The sequence below is a fragment of the Tamandua tetradactyla genome, chromosome 11 (genome assembly GCF_023851605.1).
Source record: "Tamandua tetradactyla isolate mTamTet1 chromosome 11, mTamTet1.pri, whole genome shotgun sequence".
Taxonomy (NCBI): Eukaryota; Metazoa; Chordata; class Mammalia; order Pilosa; family Myrmecophagidae; genus Tamandua; species Tamandua tetradactyla.
In genome coordinates this window covers 98,763,102-98,784,339 of record NC_135337.1, presented here as the reverse complement: position 1 = coordinate 98,784,339, position 21,238 = coordinate 98,763,102, and the positions used below count along the sequence as shown (strand labels likewise).

Genomic DNA, 21,238 nt, shown 5'->3' with positions numbered 1-21,238 from the left:
TTCAGTTTAGGTAAAACAATGGCAAGCACTTTGTTTCAGTGTTTTGGGAAAGAAAGGTCTAAACAGGCAAGCACAAATCCTTGCATTCAAAGTTTGCTTTGGTCCCTCTCCAGGCGGATATTCACACTGGTAAAATGAGCTGACACCTTCTGATCCAACCTTTCACTATCTTACAGTGTTCCAACAAAGTTGATGCTGACACTTCTGTTTATTTTTTTCAGTTTTAACAGTTATTAAGCTGATTTGCAAGTAAACACATTGCGTATAATTTTATTCTATTCTTTCCTCAGTGGCAGTAGTTTTTTGTTAGTCTGGAGAGATTCTAGCTCTTCCTGTGGAAAAAATGAGCTCTTGCTTTTATTACTCACCACTGCCACACCTACAGCAATTTCTGAGGAAGGAAGGTTTCCTTCCCAACCCCAACAGTAGATTGACATGGTACTATGCCTCCCAGAGCCATCAGATCCTAACTATAATACAAAGTAAAAACCCTTAGGAAGAGCAATTAAAGAAAACACAAATAAAAGGAGAGTATAAGACATACATATATTGTAAGTATTGTATTCAAAACACAGTGATTTGAACATTTTAGATCTGTGTTTCAATATATAAATATTCCTCAATTTTTCTCCAATTGTGTCTATGGAAGTCCATGAGGAAGCAGGCACAGATACAGTATGAGAGAGAGGTGTACTATCTTGCAAGCAAATTTGAAATCCTGAGTTTGTTCTGAATATTATCCAACAGTGGTGTAATTTCAGTTCAAGAAATAATAGTTGAAACAATTATTTTGGTAGTGTGTTGAATTACAATAATTGTTACAGGTTAGCATTATGAAAGAACAAAGCAAACCTGTCATTCACTTACAGATGTAAACAAAGAAAGATCTGACTTCAATTTCAAATGCTCTAGTTGTTAGTTTTGTGAAGTCAAGTAATTGCAGTTTATCTGAGCTTGTACTCTGAACGTGAAAAAAATAATGGACTTTCACAATTAGTAAGTGGTTAAGAGGTGTATTTATAACAGTGCTTAAGACATATCTGTTTTTAAATAATAAATTCAAAAAAAAATCCTATGTAATGATCATAATTTACAATTTCATCATGATTTTGCAGCAGTTAGGTTTTATAGAGATTGAGGTTTTGTCTAATTTTTTATCCTTATAACTATTATTGTTGACTCTGTGTAAGTAAATGAGCACTTTCACATCATGCAAATTTCCTTGGGACTGTAAAGATCACTTATGTGGTTTTCTTCACCCCCTTTCCTTAAATTGCCCCTCACTCTCTTCTCACTGGGGAATATGAAGTGTGTGCCAGGTAATTAGCAGGTACAGCAAGACAATTTTTTTAGTCTCTCAGATGATTTGGGCATTATCAGTGAATTACACACTTCTTCCTAAGGGAGCATCACAAAGGAGAAAGGAAATCATAAATTCTTTCTGCTGAAGAAAAATAAGAATAATTTTAGAGAAGAAACTTGCTTCTTTATTAAAGGTGTGTGGATATGAATTGTCTTTCTTGTAATTATCACATGGATCATGGCAAGGATCCATGACTTCTGAATTCTGACTGTAGACTCTCTTACTGCTCACTGACAGCAGGTGACTTCAAGTACACCCAAAGCATGCATTAGCTCATTCATTAACTGCAGTTCTCTGAGGCAGTGTGGTGATATTATGGCCGTCAATCCTAGGAACTGAGTACATGCACCAGATCTGTTTTTCTCCATGAGCTGATAGTGACATTTGGATACTGCAGTGAAGGGGAAGTTAAAAATGTCTGAAAACAAAGTCACTGATCTTGAATTTATTAAGATTAGGGTTGCAGATAACAGAATTTATTGAGGTTAGGGTTGCATATAACATTCATGATGATCAGTTACATTTGAATTTCTGATAAACAATGAATAACTCTTTAACATAAGTACATCCTTTGTAGTCATTAATTCATAAGAAATATTCTTTCAATACAAGTAAAACCAATAGAATATTTGATTAAAATGGACATATATATATATTTTAGTATAAGTATGTGCCATGCAATACTTGACAATCTGGGAATACATTTTAGATAAGTATGTCCATTGTAGTGTTTTGTTGTTGATTGTTTGCTTTTTTGTTTCTCTTATTTGGTTGGTTACTACCAGTTCTGATTTTTCAGAATATGCATTATAATTTGAGTAAATTGACCAATAGTGTGCTTTTTATGAGTTATGGAGTTACAAAAAACACTATGAACCCAAAGTTATTTCTGTTGCCACCATGTCTAAAGATTGAAAAATCAGCAATTCCTTCACATACTCTTTTATTCTGTCTGCTCTAATGGTTACTCCTAAAAGCAGTTATTTAAAATGCACATTTAAAACTCAGTAGAGGTCAGAGATACTCTTTTTTGATACAGTAAAATGGACAGGGCAAAAGAATCCCATATCTTCATAGGGAGGCAATGTCTGACAATAAGAATGAACATAGGCTCAATAATGTTAGAATAAATCTCAGCATAACACTGAAGACAGACTTATGAGTTCATATATTGTAGGGGAAGAGGGATTTTGGAAAGCAGAATGCACATATTCAGAAAAAAGAAAAAAGCAGCAAACAACCTCAGGAAGAAGACAAAACAATCTCCAGAATTGTCCTGCCCTGCTCCCCCATTTCCTCCATAAAGCTGGCAGAATCCAGGCCAATAAGTAGCAGATTCTTAGAATTGCTGCCACTGTGTTGAAAATTCTAACCAGTTAATATGACCAAAAATCATCCTTACCAGAAAACAGCCACACATGGCTTCTGAGTGCTAGAACCTTGGGGGGATGAGGAGTTGGGGAAGTTGGAGCCCTTGACATCTTACCTGACAATTGTACAATGCTCAGCCTGGGGAATCCCTTTCATTAAAATAAGTATGACTGCATTTTATGTGACTGAAGATTTTGAACTCACTTGTCTCTTCCAATTGAAAATCCTACTTAAAGAATTCAAGGTTTTCATGAAGGGGGAGCTGAATGTGACAGGAACTTAAGAAGCAATCTAAATGGATAAAGCTAAACCAGCTCCATTAACTTCAAGTAGAATAGTTCCACTTTGACTTTCTGACTTTCCTTGTAAAATTGTAGGAAATGAATGAGAGAAGACTTATCCTTGACATTTGAAAATCACAGCATTATAGCCCATTGTTCAGTTCCAGAAATCAATTTAGACTATGAACATATGATACACTAAATTCATAAATATATATTTTCAATCTTATTGACTTTATCATCTCCACCAAATTATACTAAATGAAATAAAGCATACAAAACTAAGTAGTCAAAATCCATGTATATTGATGTAAGCAACAGATTTTAGTAGGTATGGATCCAGATTTTGAGGTCCTTGATGTTTATTCAAACAGTATTGTATGTTTATACAATAAATTATGAATTTTCATTTTCTAAATAAAATCTAAATATCAATCGAGTATGAATATAAATAGTTACTTAAAAAGGGAAATAAAAACAAGTTGTAACAATAAACAATTGGCTCATGATAATGTACTCCCTAAAATTCATCAATAAAATATTTTCATTAATTAGATTGCAAACAAAGCATATAGGTTGAAAAAACTGTTATTAGAAGCCATTTGGCACCAGAACAGAAAGCATTATTTAATAATGCATGTCATTGATTTTGAACTACTTAGTATGCCCACTATACATGAAATAAAGAATTATTGACTCAATTCTCTCTTAACTGACCTTTAGAAATCCCATTAGATAGTTGAATGTAACCTGATGTTAGGTGAATTGCAATGGAGTGGAAGATGGGATGGAAAGAAAAGGTAACCTTAACATATTAGGACTATTATGCCAACCAAGACAATGCTGGGTGACTTAATTTTACAGTGCTTACAAAGATATATCACTATGCATGCTTTGCTAGGTACCACCCAGGTTTTGGTAGAGGCTGATACAAATGAGACCCTAAAATCTGTTTCATTAGTTTTAATTTAACTCCACCTCTCCCTTTAAAGATATCAAGATTCCACTAGAAATCATAGCTAATAATGGAAATGTATAAAGAAATATTGGAATGCCATCAGATAGACTAAATATATCTTAATGTTTGTATATTAACAGCTATATAATTTTGTTATCAATGGGTATGCTCCAAATATGCTGATTCCATTTATACTCAATCTATCATATCAGTTCATAATGTGTTTCAGACGGATATCACTATTTTGGGAAGTAAGAGATTCTATCATTATTTTAACTTCAAATGTGGGTTTATCTTTCTATTACATAGTAGGAAAACATATTCTTCATTATTTCTGGGAGTATTATGTTTAGATAGTTACATGAAAACTAGTGACAATGCTTCTGCTTCTTCCCAGAGGAGATAACTTGGAAAAAATGGACCAACAGAATCTGACAATGCTGTCTGAATTCATTCAAATGGAAGTCACAACATGCCCTGAGCTGCAGGGTCCACTATTTGGGGTCTTTCTCCTCATCTACATGGTCACACTCGTGGGCAATCTGGGTATGATCTTCCTGACCAAGGAGGCCTCCCATCTCCACACCCCTATGCATTTCTTTATCAGACACCTGGCTTTCATTGATCTTGGCAATTCTACTATCATTTGTCCCAAGATGCTGGCAAATCTTGTTGAGGGGAAAAATACCATTTCCTATTATGCTTGTGCCGCACAGATGGCTTTCTTCATTATGTTCATTATCAGTGAACTTTTCTTGTTGTCAGCCATGGCCTATGACCGCTGTGTGGCCATCTGTAACCCCATGCTCTAAGTGTTATAATGACCCAGAGATTTTGCAATGTGCTTGTGGGTGTCCCCTACCTCTACAGCACCTTTTAGTCTCTGATGATCACGATCAAGATTTTTACTTTGACCTTTTGTGACTCTAATGTTATTAGTCATTTTTTCTGTGATGATATACCTTTTCCACCCATTCTGTGCTCAAATGCTAGAGAACTAGCATTGTTGATTATACTATTTTCAGCATTTAATTTGATTTCTTCCCTTCTCATAATCCTAGTGTCTTATGTGCTGATACTGTTAGCCATATTTTGAATGTGTTCTCCTGAAGGAAGAAAAAAGCTTTCTCTGCATGTGGTTCTCATCTGCTGGTGGTGTTTGTGTTCTATGGAATGCTGCTATTTATGTATGTACAGCCTGCATCTTCTCATTCTTTTGATACTGATGAAATGACCTCTGGATTCTACACTTTAATTATACCTATGCTTAACCCCTGATTTATAGCTTAAGGAAAAAAGAGGTAAAGAATGCCTTCTATTGGGCCTTCAAAAATACATGCAACTTTTGTATTTAATATTAAATATAAGCTATAGTTCTAATAAATTATACAAGTCAGATGTCACTTGATAATATTTCTAATAGGCATAATTGCATTCTCCTTGGCTTTTGAACAAAGGTGAAATGAAAATAGATTTTCTTCTTATATTCTTCAAAATTACTTCCCATATTTTAGACTCAGTTTAAATGTCACTTTCTCCTCAATGTTCTTTGTTGTAATTGATGCTTCATCCTTCCACCCACAAGAACATTGACTACACTCTGCAACTGTATATTATGTATTTGCTTCCATCGGGTTTTTTTAGGGACAGGGTTCATCTGAATCCTGCTTTCATCATATTTTCTGAGTTGGAAACAAGCATGCAAACACCATTCAAGTCAAGCAATTACCAACGTCTTCTATTGACACCATGAACTATTTATTTGTGCCTCTGTTATCAGTCATTTCTCCCCTAATAATCTCATTTATTATCTATGCTTCACATGAACATGACTGAAAGACTTGAAAATGTTAATCTGTTAGCACTTAAATTGATTTCCTTCCCCCAGGAAGATGATTCTTTTAGGCCATTTTCCAAATGCAAAGATAATAGCTAGGAAAGAAAGGATTATAATAAAATGAATTAAATCATAGTGGAGAATAGAAGGAAGGTAACAAATAAAAGATATTTAGGATGCATGTTTGGAGGCCTAAAGTATTTATTGATGGAAAGCATGGCAACGAAAACCTGTAGTAAGATATAGATAATACATGCATATTATCTAATTCATATTTTCATTGGATTTGGAGAATATCATATTATAAAGAAGGAAGAAAAATATGCCAATAGGAAAATTTACTCTAGCATAAAGTTTTTTTTATTGTCAGACACCCAAATATATTAACAATGGAATTTGTGAAAATAATACCATTCATTAGCAGAGGATAATACAAGCATGGGGATCTAAATTCTAATGAATTAATATATATTTGAATGAGGAAATAAACACTTATCCCCTTATGTTACATTTTTGCACTGCAAACGTTTGGATATTTTTCTCACTTTCCAAACAAATGAAGAAATAACAAAACAGCTTCTTAAATTCCATACTCTCTTCATCATATCCAAATAATTAAAGAAACTAATTAAAAGAGAAAATTTTGTGCCATAATTAACACCATGTAAATATAAGTAAAAGTTTTTACTCTTTATTTGCTTTGGCATAGATAGTGTGCTAAGAAAAACTTTTAAACTGCTAAATATTATTATTATTAAAGAAGCATGTAAGTAAACTTTAGCATAGTGCTGACAGTTCTTAGCCTACATGTTGATTTTGGTCTAGGCATCCCAAGCATACAAGCCACTAATGTAGATAAATACAAATTTTACTCAAGCTTAAGTATATTTTCTTCCTTCACTTGCTTGGAAATCAAAGAAAATATGATAGAGTTAGAAAACATAAACAAAACTAAAAGAACATCAGAAATATGGAAAGACTACATTTTTTTTGAAAAATCAAATGATAATACTCAGAACAACTATCAATATTGGAAAATTAAAAGAAAATAAAATAGAAATTTATTCACTAAACATCATCAGAAATATGGAAAGACTATGTATTTTGAGAAAAATAAAAACAGTTTGAGGAATCAGAACAACAATTGACTTTGGAAAATTAAAAGAAGAATAAATAGAAAATTACCTGTTTACAAACATTTTTTACTAAAAATACGGATTCAGGGATAGTTTAAAATTGGATTGTTATAAAGTATATTATTATTCTACATATAGCTTGCATTATATATAATAGTTAGAGGAATGCTATATATAAGTGAAAATATGGCCTGTGGAATTTAAGACTGTATTTCATTGAGAAAAAGGGAAAATGTGAGCCAAAGAGAGATTAAATAAATATATATATTATAATTGATGAAATAAAAATTTGAATGATGATATAAAAACATATTGGATTAAATTTCTATTCATTGTTTTCCTTTAATATAAAATCATTACAATCATTAACCAAACTCCAAATTTCTACATTTTCATGGACACTTTATTTTATTAGATTATTCATCTATAATATAATTCTAGAAAACCTTGAACTCAGAAGAAAAGAATAAAGAGAAGCATGTGATAAATAGATCATTAATAGACAATTGACACAAAAGATGTCAAATGTACACAAATGCTGATTTTGAAAAAGTTTTGAAGTGAACTTCACAAAAAGTAAAAATAATCATTTTAAGGAGTACAACTGTGTGGCATTTAGTGTATCACAAAAAAGTTGTGCAACCATCAATTCCAAAAACTTTTCAACACATCCGAAGTGTTTGATTATTAAATATCAGACTTCTTTCCCCTTTCCTCAATAATATGACATCCTCATTTTCCTTTCCCCAAGCATCTGACAGCATATTGTCTTCTTTCTATTTCTCTGGATTTAACTATTCTGCATATTGCATAGAAAATGAATCATAAAATATATGACCTTCACATTTCTATGTTTTCACTCAGTACAATAATTTCAAGTTCATCTACTATGAACCATAATTCATTTATTTATGTGGCTGAATAATATTGCATTTTATGGCTACAGCACATTGTGTTTATATAGTAATCTGTTGGTGAACAGTTGTGCTTTTCCCATCATTTGGCTTGCTTCACTAAGCAACTAGGGGCCAAAAATGAGACCAGTTAGAACCTGAAAATAAAGATGACAGTCCACCCCCTTGACCTTGAACCTTAATAAAGAACCTAAATAAAGAAAATAATATAATATAGTTACACTATTTTCTAACATTATCCAACTAAAAATACACAAATCCTTTCCCCAGAAGAGGATGCTTATTATTCCCTCTTATTGTTTATATTCCATAACTTAAGTAATATTGTATATGGATAATAAAACTTCTGCTCATGATGCGGGGAAAAATATATATTGTGTGTGTATATATATTCATAGCAAAACTGGGAATAAATTAGCATTGCAGTTACAGTCTTGCCTTGATTTTGCAGCAGATCACAAGGTCATAGTTTCTATTGATAGCTACTTTCTTCCACTATCCATTACATTTTCCATTTATCTTCAGCAAGCACCATGGTGGGACATGGTTCACTATATGGTGAGGTGACTTAAACCTTAATTCTTGTAGCATATAGATTATGAATAGTCTTGCCTCAGTTGAGCTACTATAGCTTTCCATTAACTTTATTCACAAGGGATGTTAGCGCTAAGAGACATCCTAAGGTATGTACTGTATTTAGGTATGCTGAACTTTGTGTAATAGCAGATCTATTCCCTCTTGATAATCAGGATCAATCACACCAGCAACTAGAATAAAACCCATCTTTACATGTTAATTCAGAGATTATAAAAGTGCAAAGTAGTCATGTGGCAGTCTTAACTTCCACTTCAATGGAATCTTTGTTGCATCTCCTGATGATACTTGTCATTTTGAAAATAAGATCTTTAGAACATCAGTGCATAAGGGCATAGTGGCAGAAAGAAACTTTTTTTTCTTGTGGATCACAAAGAGTAGTAGTGAGTTATTACCAATTCCATTTCCATTCTGTGATTTTTGGACCTATTTAGGCCCACAGTTGAGATCTATCACTCAGGAAAAAAGATTTGTTTCAAAATACTATTGCTCATTAGCAATGCAAGTGGTTACTAAACAGCCTTAAGATAAAGATATAAATTTGTTTTCAAACCTGTTAATAAACATCCATTCTGCAGACCACAGATCAAAGAGTCATTTTTTATTTTTAAGTTTTATTATTTAAGAAATACAATTTCATAGGGATATAACTGCCATAGATAGTAACTTTTATGAAGGATATGGCCAAAGAAAGTATAAAGTTTCTGGAAAGGATTCACCATTCTAGAGTCCATGAAGAATGTTTGTGATGCAGAGGATGAGATCAAAATATCATTAACAGGAGTTCAGAAAAAGTTGAGTCCAACCCTCAAGAGTGACTTTGAGGGGTTCAAGATTCAGTGGGTAGTAACTACTGATGTGGGGAAAATGGGAGACAACTAGAATTAGAAGTGGAGCCTGAAGGTGTAACTGAAATATTGCAATCTCTGATAAACTTTAATGGAGAAGGAGTTGCTTCTTATGAATGAGCAAAGAAAGTGCATTTTGAGAAGGAATCTATGAATGATGAACATGATAAGAAGTTGTTGAAATGACTACAAAATGTTTAGAATATTGCATAAGCTTAGATGGATAAAGCAGCAACATTGGAGAGGATTGACCCCAATTTATGCTATCAAACAGCATCACATACAGTGGACAGATCTTTCAGGAAGTGTCAATAAATGTTAAAATATTCATCACTGTCTCTTACTTTAAAGAATTCCTGCATCCACCACAACTTTAGGGCAACCACAACCCCAATTAATTAGTAGCCATCAACATCAAAGCAAACTCCAACAGCAACAAAATAATTAAGACTCCCTGAAGGCTCAGATGAAGGTTAGCATATATAACAATAAAATGCTTCTAATTAATGTATATAATTTTTTAAACATAATGCTCTGACATCTTTAATAGACTGCAATCTTGTGTAAAATAACTTTTAAACATACAGGTAAACATCAAAATTCATATGAATCATTTTATTATGATATTTGCTGCATTGTAGTGGTCTGGAATGGAATTGGTATTATATCAAAAGTGTGCATTTATATTTTCATTATAAATATATGAAATAGGAAGTTTTATTGAAAACATTTATAAATATCCAATAATCAACTAAAATCTACCCAATTTAAGGGCCAAATTTTCATAGAAAAATGTTCATTATCATTACTAATTAGACAAATACATATTATAAATACAAGATACTGTTTTACACAAATTTCAATGCCTACTTCAAGAGGAAAAATAAAACACTTTGCACTAAAAATCAGGGAGAATAAGGATCAAGTGGGACTTTTATGCTAGGTGTTGGGGTGTAAAATGATAAAATACATTATCAAAGCTTGCAGCTTTATATCTATATATATAAACACATCCCTTTATCCTATGACCCAGTAATTCCACTGTATGATTGGTAATAAAAACAAATTAGTGAATTTGTACACAAATAAACTTATATGAAAATGTTGATAGTGGATTTTTTTGAAAAAGCCACAAATTTAAATGTCCATCAATAGAGGAATGCTGAAAGAATTGATGCATATTTATCTAATAGAACATTATACAGGAAATCAAACACAACATGAATGAACATAATTCATAGAAGGTGGGATCTTAGTCTAGGAAATAGTATAGTTGTGGCATTATTGTTACCATGTCATTATGTGATTGTTATATCAAAGAACAAGAATATGTGCAAGTTTTAAACTGTCTTGTATCTGAGAAAAGATGTGCTTTTTATTACTCATTCAATATTTCTTGGTGGAATCTTTTTGTTGTTTCAATGGAGGTATGACCCACACAATTTTTAATGGTAACTGTTGATTAGATGGTTTCCATGGAGATGTGTCTCCACCCATTCAAGGTGGGGTTGCTTACTGGAGCCCTTTAAGAGGGAATCATTTTTGAAAGAGTTCAGTGGTGACAGAACCAAAGATCTCTGGAAATGCAGAAAATATCCCCAGGGAAGTCTTATGAGACGAGAAATCTAGCAGACATTGCCATGTGCCATTCCTGATGAGAAAGACACTCCAAATTTCATTGGCTCTTTCTTTGGAGTTATGGTATATTTTTGGATGCCTTAGTTTGGACATTTCTATGGCCTTAGAACTGGAAACTTGCAACTTAATAAATTACCTTCTTAAAAGCTGTTCCATTTCTGGTACATTGCATTCTGGCAGCTTTGACAAACTAAAGAAGCATATATACCACTTATTTAGACATATGACTAAGAAAGTTCTGACTTTGATTTAAAACTTTTTTGTTGTTTCTGTATGACTTCAGATAAATTAAATAATTTACCTGAACCTTGTTTACTTTGAACATTTAAAAGCTAACATCTATTTCATGTGTGTGTATTAATGATATTTTTATAACATGGGGCCCACTATATTTGTCTTTCAATAACAAATTCAAAGACAAAATCCAATGTAATAATTATATCACTTACTATTTCACCATGATTTTTTGTGCTTCTAGTTTTACTAGACTGAACTGACTTCCCTTTTTTTTCCATTGTCACTTTAGTTCTTGGCTCTAAGTGAATGTGCATCTTTATGTATGTTGGCCTCCATGTGTTAGAAAGAATGCCATACTTGAAGGAGAAAGAATGTTCATCCTATTGTGGAGGAGAAAATAAGTTATTCAGGATTTTGCAAGGACAGGCACTTAGCTGAACACAATATAGTGCCTGGTGTGCCAAACAATAGATTGCCAAGACAGTTATACCTGTGCCTGAGCTGCAGTCCCTCCCCTGTTTCTCTGCTGATTGGATACTCTGGAGGTTACAGCCTATCTGGGAAATCTAAATAATTTGAACTTCCTACTGAAGGTTCCCCCTTTGATTATGCTTTACATTTTTAATGACCCTGGTCATTAAGGATTTGGTGCCATTTCTAAATTTGTATCAGAGACTCACCCCTTTCCTTCCCTGCATCACCTTTGTGAAAGCTAAACTTAAAGCTTGAATCTTACAAATCCCCTCTCTTTCTTTTCAAACCTTTAGTTTTCACATTTTAGTCTCTTCTTCAAACCTGATAAGAGCCTTTTTACACTCTTCATCATAGGGATCATCCTCTTTAAGGAGGTTCTTGATGAGTATATGAACTAACCTTTGGGCATCTGGGATAATCCAGCACCTAAGTATTGTGACTACCCAAGCTATGATGGTTAAAAAAGTTAGCATGGACAGTGACACCCTTTTCCATTCCCCAAATCAGTTTTCTACCCACCTCATAGGGGGTCAATAATGCCTGAATTTTTCACCAATTCTTCATATAAGACTCTCAGACCCTGTAAAGTTTTGGTGATAGTTCCATTTGGGGCAGAATTACTGGGGATAAGTGTACAACAACTACCCTTGACCACAATACAAACACCTCCTTTTTAAGCTAACATCAGGTTTAGGGACATCCTATTCTCCTAGGTCATTTGACTAGTAGCATCCAATTGTTTTGCTATTTCTTTAACTGCATCCTTTGCTGATTAATTCAATCCACATTTTTGTTGATGATGATCCACCAGAATTAGGATGACTCAAATCCTACAGGTGCTTGGTTTTTAGCCTTAAACTTAACAGGGATTTCCCTTGGCATCCCTATACTGTCTAAATCAACTTTATCTTCCTCCTTTTAAAATTGTAGGGTGAATGGGAGGGACAGTTGGATCAAACACAGGTCCCTTTCCTCTTCTTGGGCAAAACTGGTCAGAGGATGCCCTTTTCACAATACCACCAAAGCCCTGGTCATGGTATGGTGGAACTGGAGAACTTGCCAGTACTATCATCAGTCACATCCCATGCTTGGGCATGTGAGACCATGGTCCGAAGGTACTGGAGCCCTTCTTTCTATCTAGAGAGACAGGCAGAGCAGTTTCCTGAACCAAAGCAAGAAGCCAGTGGGACCTTTAATTTTCTGCTCCTGACTGGAGGGAAAAGAATGGGCAATGTACTACAATATTGACCAGGATTAATATGCTGAAAAAGTAGTACCAGGAACTTGAATTCATCTTCGTGTTCCTCCATTCTCATTGGGGAGGGCATAACAAAAACAGGAGTTGGCCTGTTGTGTAAGCATAATTGTGGCTTTTGACTGTATATTTGATCCATTACACCAAGGCATTTTTCTCTCTGTAACCTGCCCCTACCCTTATTTTTTGCTCCAATTCTCCTGTCCTGTTCCCCTAACAATTTTGGAAACATTCTGTATTAGGGAACTAATCTCTAGCTGAATGTTCTTAAGTGCTATTGAAGGACCAATTGAAAAAGGCATTACTGGTGTTGGGGAGAGGGCCTGCATCCAGAATCTTCCTAAAATGTCCCCTCCAGTAATTTCTTACTGGCTCTGGACACAGGTACCCATTTTCCCAACTTAATCATCACTGACTTTTCAAGTTCCTGGTCCACTACCTGGCAAGAATTGAACTGCACACTTTGGGTCTCCAAACCTTCAGCTACACTCACCACCAACATGACAGGGCTTATTGCATCCCCAATTTGGAGCATTATGACTAGCATAACTATTCTCATTTTTAAATTAGGTCTCAGATCCCTCATCCGTCTCTTGACCAGGGTCACTATTAATTGTGTTAGGTTAAAATATAGATCCCAACCCCCCAAAATCCAAGACCCCTTTTTATCCTGCAACTATTATCTCTTCAATGTAATTTTTTAAGGGTCCAAACTTGGCATTATTTCCCAAGAATCGAACTTATCATCTAGCTCAGGTACTATTCCTTTCACTCGGCTACCCTTGGGTCCAGTCTTGTTGTCAACAGAACTTGATAAATTCCTTCCCAGGGAAGTTTGAGTTTGGACTTTTTCCATGATTTCATTAAGGACCCAACTGCCTGGCTAGTGTTGACTGACAGCAAATTTAAGAGGTATAGTCTGGGCCAGCAAGCCATGATGCCTGAGGGATGACAGTGTAGAGGAAAAAGCCAGTACAAAGCTTTTAAAGAAGAGGTCCTTTGATTCTAAAGAATTCCTAGTTCTTCCTGGAAAAGGCAAGCCAAAGAGCATTTCATCAGGTGAGATCCCCAATTCTTTCCTAGGGGCAATTCTAATTCTTAGCTGAGTTATGAGTAGACATAGTCAAAGGTAACTTGGTTTCTAAGACCAGTTTAGAAAGACGCTTCTTTAAAGTGCTTTCCACCCTTCCTGAGGTTGGATGCCAAGGTTTGTGAAAATCCCATGCAATGCCTAACCTTAACATAACACCTTGCAATACATGGAAGGTAATGTGGCTACCAATGTAAGAGTTGACATTCCCTACCAACCCAAAATGGAGAACAATTTGTTCAATGATAATTTTGGAATTTCCCAGTGCTGTAGCTGAGATTACAGGGTATGCCACTATCCACCATGTTAGATGGTCTAAAAGAATCAGAATATAATTTAGCCAAACTACTGGAGGCATCAAGTTGTAATCAACTTGAATGCTTTGAAATGTCCTGAGGTCTGGTTTCCTTCCCCATTGTGCCTGTTTCTTTAGAAGCTTTTTATTGATCTTTTGGCAAATTATGCACCATTCACATGTTTGTTTAGCTATGGTATAGAAACCCACACACCCAAAATATTTAATAACCAGGTCACACATGGTCTGTACTCCCAAATGACTTCCCTGATGTAAGGCTGCTAATATTTCCTTTATTACTTGCTTATCCAATATCTGCCTGCCATCTGGGAGGACCTGTCTCCCCTGAATGTCTGGGCTGGCTCACAACTGTTCCAGTTCCTTTACTTCCTTCTCAGAGAATACAGGGACTTCAAATTCTCTGGGAATGGTAGGTATTAGGATCATTAACTTCAATGTAGGACAAAGGGAAGCTTCCTTAGATTTTTCATCTGCCAACCTGTTCTCTTTTGCCTCAAAAGTATGGCTTTTCTGGTGGCCATTTATGTGCATCACTGATATTTCCCTTGGTAAGAGTAGATAAATTAATATTTGCTTTATTAATTCTCCATAGACCAATTCCTTCCCCTTTCTATTAGTCTCCTTTCTTCCCAGATTTTTCTGAAGATGTGGGCTATGCCAAAGGCATACTTAGAGTCAGTGTAGTCTATACATCTTTTCATTCTAATAATTTCAGGACCCGGTTTAATGCATACAACTCACAAGTTTGAGCTGACCAATCACAGGGCAATTGACTAGCTTACCTTACTTCATAAGTTAGTCCACCCACAATTGCATAGCCATTGTACCCCTTTCTCTCCAGGACCCTAGAAGACCCATCTATGAACAGTTTTTCACCTGAATGTAAGGGGAGATCTCCCAGGTCAGTCTGAACTTGGGTTTGATATTTAATTAAGTCCAACCTGTCATGTTCAAGGGCTTCCACTTCATCAGGACTTTTCAAAGAAAGGAGGCAGGTTCAAGCTATTGTCTACAGTCAAAACCATATATCCTCCTCCTTTAAGATTGCCTCATACCTCAAGATTTGGGAATCAGTCAAGCACCTCCCTATTTTTTGGATAAAATAGTCCTGACCTGATGTGGGGTGCTGACCACTAATGCCACTCCAAAGGTTAGTTATCTACTTTCTTCTACTAGGAGAGAAGTTGCCACAACAGCTTGAACACACCTGGGCCATCCTCTGGTTACAGGGTCCAAAAGTTTAGAAAGGAAGGCTGCAGGTCTCCTTTGGCCTCTCCAAGTTTGGGACCACCTTCAGATTTTCCAAAGGTTCCCAGTGAGCTCTTGAGATAAAGAGCCTCTGACCTCCTTAATTTTCAAAATTATTCAGGGGTATCATATGACCAGCTTTCTTTGAACTCAGCAATCCCTTCTAAAATGACCAGGTTTCCCACAACACCCTACTGAGTCTTATGCCCTCCTTTCTCCTTTATTTCCTCTAGCTTAGACATTTTCTATATCTTGCCTCTCTCTGTCTCCTCCCTGCTTTATCTCTAATCTCCTCTTGACCATGTGGTCGACCAACCATGGTTATCAAGACTTTAGCTTTCTGCTTGTCTTTCCTTTTCTTTTCTCACACATACTTTCTGGGACTCTCAATAGCTCTTCCAATGGTTCATCCATCCACACCTCTGTTTTCTGCATCTTTTTCTAAATGTTAGGCCAAAACCCCTTCACATAGCTGACTTTTAATATTCCTTGGGCCACAAGACTACCAGGGTCCATTCCTGAGTATTTCCTTGCCTGGACCCTCAACCTTTTTAGGTAAGTAGAAGGAGTCTCATCTTTTTACTTGGGCCTTAACTTCTGAGATTTGGGTACTGCCGAATTTATGTCTTGTATAATGAGGTCTCTTTTGTACCCTGTCCTCCCGAACATTATTATCCCAATTGGGATCTACATTAGGGAGTTTCTACTCTGCTGCCATCGCCCCCTGTCTGGATGGGTGCTGCCTCTCTTATACTGCCATAGTTGCCCTCCTCACCATTACCCTTTCTTCCCCCATGAAGAGAACATTCAGGATGGACTTAGGTTCAGACCAGGTATGTAAGCTGGGCCTTAAAAAGTGATCCAGTTGTTCAGCTAGCCCTGTTGGATCATCCATTAATGATTTCATTTCTTTCTTAAAGTTCCTCACTTCTGTTCTCATCAAGGGGATATTTATGTAACTAATTTCCCCTGGTCCAATAGGTACTTCTCTAAGGGAGTATAGAGACTTAAAAGGTCTATGTTCCCTCACCCTTTTTCTCTCAAGAGCCCCACAAAATGGAAAATTCCATATATCTTTCTTACATTGCTCCAACTCCTCCTTCAATGGTTGGTGTGTTGTTATGGGTGAAGCAGTCAGACCTGATTGCTCCTCTTGCTCCCTGGGGGGATGTGGGTTAGTTTTGCTGTATCTTCAGGGTCCAACAGTCCCTGGCCTGGGGGAGGAGCATAGGGTAGGGAAAGGCTCAATAAAGGCTCCCAGGTTTTAGCTTCTAAAGATTTAGCTTCTGACTCTGGGGTTACCTTGACAGGATAAAGAGGAATCCCTTTTCCCTTTAGCCAACACATGGCATAATCTTACTCATGCTCAAAGGTTTCTTATTATTAACATAAAGCATGAGGTTGTCACAAAGCCAATTCTCATCTGTCCTATATTTTGGCCAGAATACACTGGACAGCATAATGATTTCTTTGGTCATAATATAACAATGTTTAACCATTTCCTTTTTGTCCTTCCCATTTGTTCAATCATTATTGGCCCAATATTTTAACATTCTCCCAAATATACTGTCCTGGGGAATATCCCAGGGTCCTCTACTGGCAGCCTCACCCTTTATTTCCTGATTGTCCAGGTGTCTCTATTACTCATCCTGAGTCTTGTCTCATTCTCTTTCTCTCAGCACTGTTTCACTTCATCCTTCTCCAGCCCCCTTTCCTCACGGAGTTGGTTTGGGACTTGGCACTTGCTTTGTACATCTCAGACACACACACACTCCACCTCAGACTCATCAGAATCCTTCCCAACCACTGACGCAATATTTAACAGCCATTTTTTTACCTTGGTCCGCACATAGAGCTGCCTGGCACTGTGGGGCAGCCCTTCCACTTTCCCATCCACAATTGGTGGATACAAGTATCCCATTTCAGGTCTTTCTGGATGTTGGAAGTGAACCCGCAGCAGCAGAGTTGAGACCACTTAATCAGTGGGGCATACCTTCCCATTATCCTGCCTGAGGGTCCTCCTTTGAAGTCTCAGATCCTGGATGAGCCTGCAAAGTTGTTAGAAAGAATGCCGTACCTGAAGGAGAACAAATACTCATCCAATTGTGGAGGAGACAAAAGAACTTATTCACAATTTTGCAAGAATGGGCACCTAGCTGAACACAAAAATGGTGGCTGGTGTGCCAAACAATAGAATGCTGAGACAGTTATTCCTGTGCTTGAACCACAGTCCCTCCCCTGATTGGAGACTCCAGAAGCTACAGTCTCTTTGGGAAATCTAAATAATTTTTACTTCCCACTGAAGAGTCCCCCTTTGATTATGTTTTATATTTTTAACAACCCTCATCATTAAGGATTTGGCACCAGTTTTAAGCTTGCATCAGAGACCCTCCCCCTTTCCTTGCCTGCATCACCAATGTGAAAGCTAAACTTAAAGTTTGACTCTTACACTATAGATCATTTCTGTTTTGTTCCTTTCCTTGAATAACTTCTTACCTTTTCTCACTGGGGAATATGTAGGGTATCCTGACTAATTAGCAGGCACATTATGACAGTTTTTTTCTACTTTCTTTCTGATGACTTGGGGATAGTCAATAAGTTACATGCTACTTCCTCAGGGAATACCATAAAAGGGGAGGGAAATCAGAAATTGTTTCTACCAAAGAAAAAAGTATACATAATTTCAGAGAAGAAAATTGACTCTCCATTAAAGGTAGGTTGATAAGAATTGTCTTTGATTCTAATGATCACTTGGGGTTCCTGGTTATTTCCTGTGATCCCTGGCTTTATCTGTAGATAGTCTTGTGGTTACTGACTTCTGATTTTTTCAAGTATTTAAAAAATATTCCCTTTTCTTCTTTGTTAATTTTGATTTCCTGGGAGAGAATAGTGTTTCTAAAGCATTACATGTTATGAATTGATTATATGGCACAGATCTATTTTATTTGTGTCCTAAAAGTGGGAATTTGGATACTGCACGTAAAGAGGAACTTAGGAAACTCTGATAATTTCTTCACCAATCTCATTTAACAGAATCTATTAATGTAAAATTGTCAGATAAAATAAGGGACACTCATTTTCATTTGGGTTTCAGACAAACAAATATTTTTAGTGTAAGTATGTCCCAAGTAATATTTAGTTGATAAATTTTATTTTAGAATAAGTATATACCATGCAATATTTGATAAATCAGGAATACATTTCATATAAACATTCCTCATGAGACCTTGAAAATTTAGTTGTTTTTTGTTTGGTGTTTTCCCTACTGCATAATTTCTGACTGGGTCTGGAATTTCAAAATATGACTACTTTGAAATTTGAAGTAATGACTTAAAAATTGATTGAGTAGACAGATAACTAGTATGCTTTTTGCATTATGCAGTTGCATAAAATCTCTGAACCTAAAATAATTTCTAACTCATACCATCATGTCTAATGTCTGAAATACATTTTACATTCTTTTACCTACCTCTGTGCTATCATAGTTACTTCTAAATGAAGGTATTAAAATATACACATTAAGATGCTCATTATTAGATATGGCATATTCTTTTCCATACCAAAGGAATGGACAAGGTAGAAGCAACAAGATATCTTATAAGGAAGATAGAAAATTAGAATGAAAATGGAGGAAAAATTCAAAAAATACTACTATAAGTCTTAGAAAAACATTGAAAGTTTTATGATTAGTATAAGAATATTGAATTCCTTTGTGCAATCCAGTGCATTTCCTATTGTACAGTGAAATCGTAAGATAGCAGGCTCCAGGAAAGGGCACCTTTGAGATGAAGTTTTCAAATGGAGATAGTTTACAGATCATATATTTGGGAGGAGGATTGACCTGGAGATGAAAATGAGTATCAATAGAGAATAGAGACAACATCATCTAGGAGGAAGAGACGGAGGTGGTCCCCAATTTCAAGAATTGCTCTGTCCACCATGATTGTTGATCAGCCTGGAAAAACAGATACCAAAAATTAGCAGATTCCTAGTTTATCTGCCATTTCCTTGAAATTTCTAGCCAGCACAACAGTGAAAAATCATCTTTATTGGCAACTGCCAAATGATGGTGATTCTATACTGCAATTGTTACAATCTTTAGGGCCTCAGTTACTGTTGTGCAGGGTAAATTTGGAGATTACACTACATATAATTTTATTTTGCATTTTATATGACTATTGGATATTTAAAACTTTATCTACACGTCCAAACTGTGGGTGATACCAGCTATAACAATTATTCTTTGTCTTACAAGGAATTGGTATGATAATAAAAATCCTTCAATGCGAAGTCATAAAGCAAGGAATTATCTGCCCCAAGGAAGAGCCAGAGCCCCTAGTTTGTTTTCTGCTACCTGTTTATCAGGTAATGAGGTCATTTGGAGTCAAACAATTCACTGAACACCAGTGGAGGTTCCCATTTGCCTTGTGGAGGTATCCTTAATTTTAACAACAAAACAGGAATTTTCTCATGAGTAGTAGGTTATATTCCAGATAAGGAAATTCCACAGATAACCAAAGCAGACAGACATGAAAATGACACAACAATGCAGACAAACATCTTAAGCTGTTTACAGCTTAACAAACAAACAGTCAGACAAGTGCAGTAGCTTTCCACTGCTTGAGAGCATGCAAATACAGAGCAAGTTTACAAATGCTTTAACCATATCTTCCCCACACAAATGAGAAACATTGCTTGCAGAAACCTAGTTTTATTTGGGGGGTGGCCATGAATATGAAAAGCTTTTAAAATGAATGCAAGATGGTTAGGCTAAACATGCTTTACCACCTTCAATTCAGAGCAGTTTCAATTTGATTATTTACTGATTTCCCTTGTTAAACTGTATGAAAGGAAGGGAGAAATATTTGTCATTGAAATATTTGAGACTCATAGTGATATACTATATAAATTCTACATGTTCAGGTAATAATTTGATAGCTTGTAAAATAAGATGAACTAAATACACAAGAAAATATTTTAAATTTTGTGTAGACCCTATAATCTCCACAGTATTATATGAGATGAAATAGGCATAATATATCAGTCATATATCTTAATATTGATATAAATAATAGATGTTTATCAAGCATTGGTCTATATATTTTGGACCTGGAAATGTATTCAAATTGTGGGATTTTTAATAAAAAACAATAATATTATTAATGCAAATTTGGGCATAAATGTGAATATTTATTTCAAAGAAAAAAATTAAAAAGCTAACTTCAGATATGAAGCCACCATAGCGGGCTGATAATGATTAAAATCCATAAATTAAATACTTCTATTAATTAGATTACAGACAGAACTCAGCCTACTTGGTAACAGGAGTGTTTTAGAATCTATTTCACATCTGAAAAAGTAAATGTCATTTAATGAAACATGTTATTGATTTAAACCATATAGACACACTAAACCTCATATTAATTATTTGTAACTCAAGGCCAATTTACTTGGGACCAAGAAATGTCTCCAAACACTACTATGCAACTTTGCATTGGATAAATACAATGGAGCAGATTGAATGGAAAGAGATCATTGGTCATGGTTATGGTCACCATGTTTTCACAACATATACAGAGACCAATAACTGTGTGACCATATTTCTAAGGCCAAACCCAGAGCATTTGTCATATACTAAACTTAGGTTTCACTAGCTCCATGTTCAACATCCATCTCTC

General features: G+C 35.5%; 1 pseudogene; it reads left to right on the top strand.

Moving 5' to 3' along the window:
- Positions 1-4,389: 4,389 nt before the first annotated feature.
- Positions 4,390-5,328, top strand: LOC143649742 (olfactory receptor 8K5-like; annotated as a pseudogene).
- Positions 5,329-21,238: the final 15,910 nt, after the last annotated feature.